Source organism: Penaeus japonicus, unplaced genomic scaffold, assembly GCF_977035675.1.
Source record: "Penaeus japonicus unplaced genomic scaffold, GWHDUDI00000001_assembly GWHDUDI00000013, whole genome shotgun sequence".
In the NCBI taxonomy this organism is placed as follows: Eukaryota; Metazoa; Arthropoda; class Malacostraca; order Decapoda; family Penaeidae; genus Penaeus; species Penaeus japonicus.
This window is the reverse complement of record NW_028234415.1, coordinates 44,415,623-44,425,622: the sequence shown is the minus strand read 5'-3', so window position 1 is coordinate 44,425,622 and position 10,000 is coordinate 44,415,623. Positions and strand designations below refer to the sequence as shown.

Genomic DNA, 10,000 nt, shown 5'->3' with positions numbered 1-10,000 from the left:
ACTCAGTCTTGCTTTTCGCATGTGGTGACAAACACAGCCACGTCTCAAGATTGCAATCACAACAAGTACTGTTTGCAATATGTCTTCTTTATCGTTCCTCTTTCCATAATTAGTCTTTATCGAAGATCATCTACACGGAACATGTTTCCTACGTGTAACTTACGTACCGGGTTCGCCTATAGCTGTTCGTGTTTGCGACATGTTTAAGAATAATGCCATCATCATCAATATTATGGTTATTGGTATCATGTTTTCTTATTATCATTATTATCCTTATCATTATTATTATTATCATTATCATTATTATTATCATTATTATAATTATCACTATTATTACTATTATTATCCTCCTTATTATTATTATTATTATTATCATTATTATCAGTATCATTATTACTTTCATTATTTGTATTACTATTAACATCATCATTATTACTATTATTATCATCATTATTGCTATTATTATCATTATCATTACCATTATCATTATCACTGCTACCATTACTATTAACATTACTATTACTACTACTACTATTGGTGCTTCTACTACAACTGGTGATTAGAATTACCATTACCATTATTAATTCATTCAAAAACCACACCCTCTACTCCCCACCCCCCTCCTCCCAACAGAAAAACCCTCACCTCCTCTACCCCTTCACCCCCCCCTGCCCCCCTACCCCCTAACTATGCACACACCACAGCACGAAGCTATGCGCCGTGACGGGAAGGTAACCGTACGTGTCTTTTCTCATCCTTAAAAAAGAAAAGAAAATGAAAAGCAATATAACGAAGAGAGGAGAAAGGACACATACAATAAGACAGGAAACGAGATACAAGCAGGATCATCATATAAGTGTGATCAAGGCACAGTCACGCGGATATTGAGAATAGTAAGTGTCTTGATGGTGACCTTTGACCTTTCGACTTTCTCCGTGACTCTTGACACTTGAGTCACGCTGTAGAGATTGCCAAACCATTTGTTAACCATTTAAGATTAACCGCCACAAGACTTTTCCAAACCTTTTTTCCTTCTTCGATGCTAGGGTGATATTTTCTATAAAAAATAACAAGTGACTATTTTTTTCCATAATCTAATCTAACATTTAAGTTAAATAATCAACACTATTACGTCATCTAACAACAAATGACTAAAATCTCATAACGAACCATTAACCAAGCGACGCGAAGAAATTATTCGAATATGTTTTCCCGCGCAAACATTCAAAAGACTAATGTTCGTTACCGTTCGGTCGCTTAAGACAATGAACAGTAAAACTGAGTTCACTTGAAAAAGTAACAATGATTTTGTTGCGCTGCCTAACGGTGTGTGACGTAACGGTGGTGATTTGGGAATGTATTTCTTTTTTTTTCTTTGTCGATTTTGATAGAATGCTTTTGTTGTTTGTTTGATAGAGAATAATATATAGAGAAACAAAGGTAAAGAGAGAGAGAGAGAGAGAGAGAGAGAGAGAGAGAGAGAGAGAGAGAGAGAGAGAGAGAGAGAGAGAGAGAGAGAGAGAGAGAGAGAGAGAGAGAGAGAGAGAGAGAGAGAGGGAGAGAGAGAGAGGAGGGGAGAGAGAGGAGAGAGGAGGAGAGGGAGGAGAGAGAGGAAGGGAGAGAGAGGAGGAGGAGGAGGGAGGAGGAGAGGAGGAGGAGGAGGAGAGGGGAGGAGGGAGGGAGGGAGAGGGAGAAGAGGGAGAGAGAGAGAGAGAGAGAGAGAGAGAGAGAGAGAGAGAGAGAGAGAGAGAGAGAGAGAGAGAGAGAGAGAGAGAGAAAGAGAGAGAGAGAGAGAAAGAGAGAGAGAGAGAGAAGAGAGAAAAAGAATAAGAGAAATAGACAAATAGACAGATGGGTAGATAGATAGATAGATAGATAGATAGCCATATAGCCAGAAGATACAAAGACAAATACAAAGACAAATAGACAGATGGTAGATAGAGAGATAGATAGATAGATAGACAGATAGCCAGAAGATACAAAGACAAATTCAAAGACAGACAGACGAACAGACATAGCCAGAAGATAAAAAGACAAATACAAAGCCAGACAGACGAACAGACATAGCCAAAGACAGAGACAGAAACAAAATCAAAATGGCCATCTGAACGTATTTACACAATCCAGCCACACCCTAACTGCATTACGCGCCTCGGCACCTTCCTGTCTCGCACGCTAAGCAGGTGAGAGCAGGACCAAGGGCGGTTGCCAGTTCGTTTGTTTGTGCAACTGCGGAAGTATTAATGACTGAATTGCCAGGTATTGCAAGACAGGAAGACAGCCAATGCACTCATAGCAAGACTTTCTCTCGCTGTCTCTCCGAAATGCTCAAATTCACGTGCAGTATTTTCTTCCGTTGATTCCTTTCTTTCTTGATGGTGCATGACGCATCATCATCATCATCGTCATACATTCACTTTGCATGACAGTGAGGATCTTCAGAGGCAGTGCATGACCAGGATTTTTTTTTCTTTATTTTTTTTCTCATAAAGAAGTGTGTTTGTTGTGTCGTTACACTATAGGTAGTCCTGTACATACCTGCCTCACGTGTTGGAAATGGTGGCACGGTAGAGAAGTCGTTCGTGGTGGTGGTTTGGGTGGCTGTCGTCGGGGTCGTGCTGGTAATGGTGTCAGCTGTGATTTTAGTGGCGTTGGCAATGGTGTCACATGAGTTGTAAATGGTGTTGGTAGAGATCCCAGTTGTGGTTTTACTGGTGTTGGCAGTCGCGTCCGAGTTTGACAGCAGAGTAGAGATGTTGTTCTTGGCGGTGGCAGGGGTGGTTGCCGTCGTTTACGTGTTGGCAGCGGTGCCATGTGTGGCGCCGCCGATGTTGGCAGTGACACCTCTCTTGGCTGGGATTGGTGGCACGGCAGCGACGACGTTCGAGGCGGTGGTCGCGGTGCCTGTCGTCGCCGCGGCTTCGACAGTGCTGTCAGTCGTGGTGACAACAGTGTTGGAAGGGGCGTAGGCAATTGAGGTGTTATAAGTGGTGGTGGTGGTAATGGCAATGATGATGTTGGCACGGAAGCAGATTTTGGCACTCGCTTCATGGTCGATGTTGACAACGGGTGTTTTAGTGGCGTTGTCGTTGTTGGCAGGAACGGAGGGTAAACGTAAGAGAAGAATGACGGCGATGGCGGTGATGGAAGAGGCGTTGCAACTGGTGTCGGTGGAAGCGTTGGTAGTGGTGTAAGTTGCAGTGTTCGCAACTGCAGAAAGAGTACTGACAGCGGTGTTGGTGGTGTCGGTGGCGGCGTTGGCAGGGGCGTCGGAGGAGGTGTTGGCAGAGACTTAAACGGCGACACTGACAACGGCGTTGGAGGAGGTGTTGGCAGCGGCGACGGGGGAGGTGTTGGCAGCGGTGTCATCGGCCTCGCGGGCAAAAACAAACGCATCCTCCACGCCACTGACTCGCTGCTCACCAAAGACATCCCGAACCGATATAAAATCACCAACAGCAACAGACAAGCAATATATGTGCAATATTCGCCTCCGGAAAACTTCGGTAGATGAGTAGACAACACGAAGGCTTGGTGGCACGGGCGGCAGTCCAGGCGAGAGTGGTAGATAACCTTGTGTGAGAAGTTTGGTCACGCAGATTTACCTGTCATGGCGCCTCGCTCAGGATTAGGAAGGAGGGAGGGAGGGAGGGCGGGAGAGCCAACTCACGTCTCGCTCTGACACTTGTTTTTCTTTGGCTATTTGTCTCCTGGATTGTTTCCTCTTAATGTAATTATGTTAGGCGTGTCTTTAATTCATCAGCTGGATTCTTAATTAAGATGTACTCTGGATCCATTCCTCATAATTTTAGTTCTTGTTTATTCCGTTACGTTTCGCTCGTGTTGTTCCAGGATTTGCGCAATGTGTTTGTCATTTGTTTACTGTATTCTCAAGGTTGGTGTGCGAGGTTTGGAGTTTTGAGTTTTTGCATAAAATAATACGTGACTAGGTTTTTTTTTCCTTTTTAGGCCTTTCGAGTTGTCTTTATCGTTATAAATGTAATGACTATGATGATATCAGTAATGGTAATGTAAATAGTTTTATTAGTGTTGGTAATGATGGTGGTGGTGGTGGTGATGATGATGATGATGATGATGATGATGATGATGATGGTGATGATGATGATGGTGGTGGTGGTGGTGGTGGTGGTGGTGGTGGTGGTGGTGGTGGTGGTGGTGGTGGTGGTGGTGATGATGACGACGACGATGTTTATAATAATAATATAAAAAAATAACAAAGACAAACGAACAAAATAATAATGATCATAATAATAATAATAACAACAACAACAATAACGATACCAAAAATGATAATAACAATAACAACAACAACTGCTACCCGTAATAACAATAATAATGAATTACTAATCACGATCAGTACATAACCACTTAGATGCGACGATTACAAATCAAAAAAGGCCAAAGCTAAAAAAACTAAGACACATAATGACGTCCCAATAAACATAAATAAACAATAAACGCGGACAGAAAATATCACCCGTTCAGAATCTCCGGAAAATATCTTGTGATCCCGTTAATATTTCCTGGTCTCATTCATTCCACTAATCTCTTCCGCCCATTATGAACTTACATCCGCTTATAGGCACCTCATGCACCGAACTGTATTCGGAAAAACGGCGCTGCTATTTGGTTTAATATGTTCATACATACTTTTGTTTTTATATTGTATATGTGTATATATATATGTATATGTGTATATATGTATATATATATATATATATATATATATATATATATATATATATATATATATATATATATATGTGTGTGTGTGTGTGTGTGTGTGTGTGTGTTGGTGTGTGTGTGTATCTATCTATCTATTTATCTATTTATCTCTCCCTCTCCCTCTCCCTCTCCCTCTCCCTCTCCCTCTCCCTCTCCCTCTCCCTCTCTCTCTCTCTCTCTCTATATCTATATATATATATATATATATATATATATATATATATATATGTGTGTGTGTGTGTGTGTGTGTGTGTGTGTGTGTGTATGTGTGTGTGTGTGTGTGTGTGTGTACATATATACATACACTTACATTTGTAGATACATACATACATACATACATACACACACATAAACACACAAACACACACACACACACACACACACACACACACACACACACACACACACACACACACACACACACACACACACACACACACACACACACACACACACACACACACACACACACACACACACACACACGCACTTGTATGTATTTTTGACAATATATTTTCTAATATCAGTTTGTATTCAATAATATCAACACATCTTTTACTTCTATGTTTGTTTGTTTTATTTCATTCTGCATTCATTCTGCATGTGAACTTGAGCAAAGTAGTCAGAGTAAAATATGCAAGATTCCCACTCGACCTACAGATCAGACTCTCTTATTCCAGTTTATAAACAGAAGAGCTCAATCCCTAATATATTCCTATTTGCATATTGTTTTACATATTTTATCCATCACTTCGACAACTGTATTCTGTACACCAGCTTGTACACATTAACCACTCATACATGATGTTCAGTCGGCCTCCTTTGTGGTTTAAAAAACGACCATAAATACGGGTTGGATATTGTGGTCACTTGGTAACTGTGTCAGACATCAACTTTGTCTATATGGAACCGAAGCACCATATATGGAGAAGAAGCACCATTACGAGATATTGTGTTACAGTGTAGTCTATTCTGGTATTTGGCTACCGGCTGGTGGTGGTGATTTTTTTTAGATGTATAGATAGATAGATATATAGATGGATAGATAGATATAACGTATATAGATAGAGATATGGATGAAATTAGCGTGCCTTGAGAGAAAAAAATGTAAAGTGAGCTTAGTGATATAAGTGCGCTTTCGCCTTTTTTAATTAAAAGCGATTTTAAAAGAGAATACGAAGGCGAAGAAAAAATCTTGCTTTTGTTCTGGACGTATTACCGTATTATCTCAATTCTTTTTTTTACGAACTACTTATCACCGACTAAACAAAATTTCCACAATCCCATATGTTTCAAAAAACAGCTTCCAAATAAACACACAAGAGAGAAAGAGAAATCCCCAACATAAACATATAAACATCAAATGAAAAATAATACACAAACGCTTGCAAATATGGCAAGACCCGAGCTGCATCGGGTGCGGAGGACAGCAGGCGTGACTGGGTGACCTCGGACATGGGGTATGCATGACCTAGTTCTTCTGACTCGGTTCAGCCTGTATTCTCTGACTCCGCTGTGGTTTACCCTTCGTATAGAAGTTAATGAGAATCTGCCAAATGGGTGCGGATAACGTGTTATTAGGGTGTTGGATTGTGTCTGGCGGGCGTGTTATGGAGATTTGAAAAGCTGGCTGGATGGAAAGGCATTTTCGTAATGTTCCGCGTGACCTGATTTGGAGCCCGTTTTAAAGCTATAACAAGACGGGAGAAGTCAGGTCAACTCCTTCTAAGACATGACGTGTTAAATCCACATAGCTCGAGGCGTTGAAAAAAAAAAAAAACATGAGTAAAACCTGAAACTCCAGGCAGATATGATACCCTTTTCGTTCACTATACAAAAGAACACTGTAAATCATAATCGTAACGTCTTCATCACAGTACCATCAGCGTATACGACGAAAGCTATAGTACCAGGCTGTGACTATGGTCCTCTTTGTAACGAAAAAAGAAAGAAAAAAAAAATATACCGTGACGACGTGACCACTGCGAAGGGTAACGCTACACTCTCGGGGTCACTCACGAACCGAGCTGGGCGGAAGTGAAGGCGAGATTACGTGAGACCGAGCTCGGTGACTGGATTGCGCTATTTATGGTGTCTCTTTTCTGTGTGTGTGTGTGTTTATATGCGTCTGTGTCTATGTCTGTCTGCCTGTATGTCTATGTTTATGTCTATGTCTCTGTCTCTGTGTTTGTGTCTATGTCTGTGTCTCTCTCTCTCTGTCTGTCTCTCTCTCTCTCTCTCTCTCTCTCTCTCTCTCTCTCTCTCTCTCTCTCTCTCTCTCTCTCTCTCCCTCTCCCTCTCCCTCTCCCTCTCCCTCTCCCTCTCCCTCTCCCTCTCCCTCTCCCTCTCCCTCTCTCTCTCTCTCTCCCTCTCCCTCTCCCTCTCCCTCTCCCTCTCCCTCTCTCTCTCTCTCTCTCTCTCTCCCTCCCTCCCTCTCTCTCTCTCCACTGTATAATCCTTACCGTATGTCTTATCTTCATGCATTGTTTCCTCTTCTAATGTACAATAAGTAACAACTTGTTTGGGAGATTATCACGATATGTAATTTCCTTTATTAACTTTTCTAACCTCACTGTTATTCACCTTTTTTCGGTTTTGTTCGCCTTATGTGAGAACATGACGTGTAGGCATAGTTGTATGTGCGTAAGGCGGACAAAAAAAATGTAGATAGAGAGAAAAAAATACAGAAAGACACAGAAAAGGGGAAGGCAAGAGGTAGATAGCCTGGACAAATATGTCATGCATAATGTGGTACCTGGAAAACGATCTATCTTCAGATAAAATTTACATATTTATTGAGGATTATCATGTCAGTTCAGTCAGGCAGCCGAAGAGTGAGTAAAATCATCCAAAATCCATACACGTCATCGAGAGTCACTTACTCATCCATACTTTTCCGGGAATAAAAAATATCCCCCTCCCCCCCTCAAAAAGCCCCCCCCCCCTTCAAAAAGCCTTCTTGCAATCCATCCCAAATCTCATGCATCTTGCCAAGCTTTCTCTCTCGTGATGCACGCCAAGTCTTCTCTCCCCGTCCAGTTATTTTCGTGTTTTATTCCTTTCTTTCGCCACAATTCGCGCGTCAAATGAACGCTCTGTTGGGCCGTAGAGTTAGAGTGCATGGCGATAGTGCAGAGGATTCACTGGCGATGACATGGGAATTGTCATGCGTGAGTGGGAGGTGTTTCTGGCCCCCCGCGTAGAGATTTTTTTTTTTAGACTTTCAGTGAGAAAGTATGATTGTGTTATGTACAAGATTGCACGGTTGGTTGGTTGTTTGTTTGGTTGGTTGTTTGTGTTTGTATGTTTGTGTGTGTGTGTGTGTATGTATGTATGTATGTATGTATGTATGTATGTATGTATGTATGTATGTATATATATATATATATATATATATATATATATATATATATATATATATATGTGTGTGTGTGTGTGTGTGTGTGTGTGTGTGTGTGTGTGTGTGTGTGTGTGTGTGTGTGTAAATTGTGTGTGTCTCTCTCTTTATATATGTATAATTCACACACACACACATATAAATATATACATATATATATATATATATATATATATATATATATATATATATATATATATATATATATATATATATATATATATATATATATATATATATATATATATATATATACATATATAATATATCTGTGTGTGAGTGTGTTTTAACTGATTTATTTTATCATACATCAAGTGTATTCTACCAACTGCAAAACCAAAACCGTGAACCGGCAGTAGGGAATTCTATGCACCTGCAAGTAGTGATCCCTGTGTTTCAGCGCTCCCAAACTCATCCCATCCCCCTGCATGAAAGTCAAAATATAAAGTGAAGACAGAGAAAGAATAACACCTCCAGCATAATGTTTCTGCCTCTGCCTCTGTCTCTCTCTAGTGTATAATCCTTAATGCATGTCTTATCATCATGTATTGTTTTCTCTTCTAATGTACAAAAGGTAACATGTTTGGGAGATTATCACGATTTATAATTTCCATGGTTAACTTTTCTAACCTCTGTTATTCAAAAAAGTCAAAATATAAAGTGAAGACAAAGGAAGAATAACACCTCCAGCATAATGTGAATCTCCGTGAATCTGAGGCTGGCGAGTCTCAAGGTGTGGTTCCAAGTGGTCATCCTTCGGGCACACCCACAGGTATATCCTGCAAGCAAGAGCAGCTTGTTGCAACGAGTCTATCGTGTCGTTTCTTTTCGAAGGATGCGAGGATGTTTGTCTCTTTATCTCCTGAATACCCTACCTACGGAAGGACTCCTTTTAGGAAATTCCTTTTCACTTACTCTGGGTCTGAGTGTCCTATTTATGAGATTTTCTTTTTTTCCTCGTGATATTTTTACGGATTTTCTAGTCCGCGATGGAGCTTAGGTTTTGGGAAATGCAAGAAATACAAACCGAAATGGGATTGTCGAAAGAACACGAATTAAAAGTAGAAAAGAGATAAAAAAAATAACATTACCTTACCTGTATGAATCAGCTGTCAGCGAAAGGCCAAACAGGTTTCTTGCAGCTGAGAGATCTGTACACAACGGCTCACATCCTCATTTTAATCCATTCCCTGCGCTTTTCTTCACTTGATAACACCTTCACAGCACTCATGGGATATTCACGCACGTATCCTATATTCTCTTCCTCCTACCAATCCCGATCTTAATCCATTCTTTTCGAAAATAACCGAGAGAACGCCGCAGCAGAACGAAGGCGTTCTTGGCCTACACTACACAGGAACTCCTCAGAGGCGAGCGTTCCAGATGTACGATAATTGATTCTTCCGCCTTCGTGGATTAGAAGAATGCTATTTTTACATCTCTCTTTTGTTTTCTTCCTGGTTTCTTTCGAGGGGAATGTCTAATCGGCGGAGGTTCTGTATCTGGAGATGGTAGGTTGACTCCGCCCGGCTGCGCGAATGGGCTTATATTCGTTCCTAAGACGAATGAAGTCGAAACTGGGCGGCTGGTGCGTACCTGTGACCCGGCAGAGGTATTCATTCCCCAAGCGGTGTGTCTCTCCCTCTCCCCCTCCCCCCACCTCCTCTCTCCTCCTCCCTCCTCTCCTACACCCCCCTCTCTCTCCCTCTCTCCCTCCCCTTCTCCTTCTACCCCCGCGTGAGCACCGTTCATTTCCCCCCGCTAACCCCCCTCCCCCTTTCTCTCCCCCGGCACCTGACTCCCTGTCTCCGCCTCCTCCTCCTCCTCTTCCACCTCCCTCCTCCACCTCCCTTCGCC

The 10,000-nt window shown here is 41.6% G+C and overlaps 1 protein-coding gene across 2 annotated transcripts in view; it reads right to left on the bottom strand.

The window, feature by feature from the left end:
* Cad74A (cadherin 74A) overlaps positions 1 to 9,643 on the bottom strand; it is a 28,779-nt gene extending 19,136 nt beyond the window's left edge. Inside the window, exon 1 of one of the 2 annotated variants that reach the window (XM_043024167.2) lies at positions 9,240 to 9,643. The gene's annotated coding sequence lies outside the window, so the exon portion shown is untranslated. Of the gene's footprint in view, positions 1 to 9,234 lie in introns of both variants that reach the window. The other variant, XM_043024168.2, reaches the window with a different exon arrangement.
* Positions 9,644 to 10,000: the final 357 nt, after the last annotated feature.